Genomic DNA, 1,075 nt, shown 5'->3' on the forward strand with positions numbered 1-1,075 from the left:
ACAAGCGAACACCACACTCGGACACCCGCAGCTAACCCGAAAATTTGTGTAACAATGAAACGGACACCCGAACATTGCGATAAAATGCAGGACAACAAAGAAATTTACGCTGAAGGTAACTGGCGCCAATATGTTCCCACAAAGCATACGAAAATGTTGTTGCTTTGTGCTTGTGCATACGCAATGAAAAAATTAGAAGCGAAGTAGACAAAAATGTTTTTGCATGTATTTCGTATAGTTTCGCGTGGAAAGCTGTGTGTGTATATATTAGAACACAGCCTAAAACTATGTAGGTACATACTAAGTACTTTTACAAAAAATAAATGTGCACCGAGTGTATAGGGCTTGGGCATTGCCGATCTACACACATTTATACCTAAATGGATGTAGGCGTCGTGATGCCGCATTTTGTATGAGCAAAAATATAAGAAATGGTTAAATGTACACTTAAACAAACTACCGAAAAATTCAACCTTCTATTTACCCTCTACGCACAAAAACTAAGAACACCGCGATGAGGAGGCAACATTTTTTGTAGAAACAAAAACGTCATAAGCCAATCAAGAAAATTTTGTGCACACTCGGGTTGAAACTCGAACACCCGGGTATATTGAGCTGCAAAGCACCCGAACCCAATCAAGTATGTATGAAAAGCAATCGGGTGTTGTGGCCAACATGTTCGTCTTGAGCTCAGTCGATAACGAACAATACTTCTGCTCGTATACAGAGAACGATGCAAAACGGGTTTTGTTAGATGATCGAGTATACACGAAAATCATGCACCCGCTGCAGATGTCTGATACCGATATATCTACTAAAATAATATCAATAAATTGAATAACGGAAATATCGACAACGAAATGGTTAATAAAGATATATTTTTTTGCGCATTACGTATATGTATTTGTAATTAAAAGGCAAATAATCATAAATTCAAATATCGAAGTTACTTTGGATAAGATGCACTTTAATGGGTTTGAAAAAATAGTAACCAGAGTTCAGCAACTTTGATTTACCCCTCCTCACAGGCAAATCTAATAATTTCAAAGAGACACACCTTTTCAAATGTATACAT

General features: G+C 37.2%; 1 protein-coding gene across 1 annotated transcript in view; it reads right to left on the minus strand.

Moving 5' to 3' along the window:
- The window catches only part of LOC118734707 (allatostatin-A receptor-like), a gene marked incomplete at its 5' end in the record, with an annotated part of 36,749 nt that overhangs the window by 24,436 nt on the left and 11,238 nt on the right, over positions 1 to 1,075 (minus strand).

Source organism: Rhagoletis pomonella, unplaced genomic scaffold (genome assembly GCF_013731165.1).
Source record: "Rhagoletis pomonella isolate Grant_MI unplaced genomic scaffold, Rhpom_1.0 Rhpom_scaffold_00002, whole genome shotgun sequence".
In the NCBI taxonomy this organism is placed as follows: Eukaryota; Metazoa; Arthropoda; class Insecta; order Diptera; family Tephritidae; genus Rhagoletis; species Rhagoletis pomonella.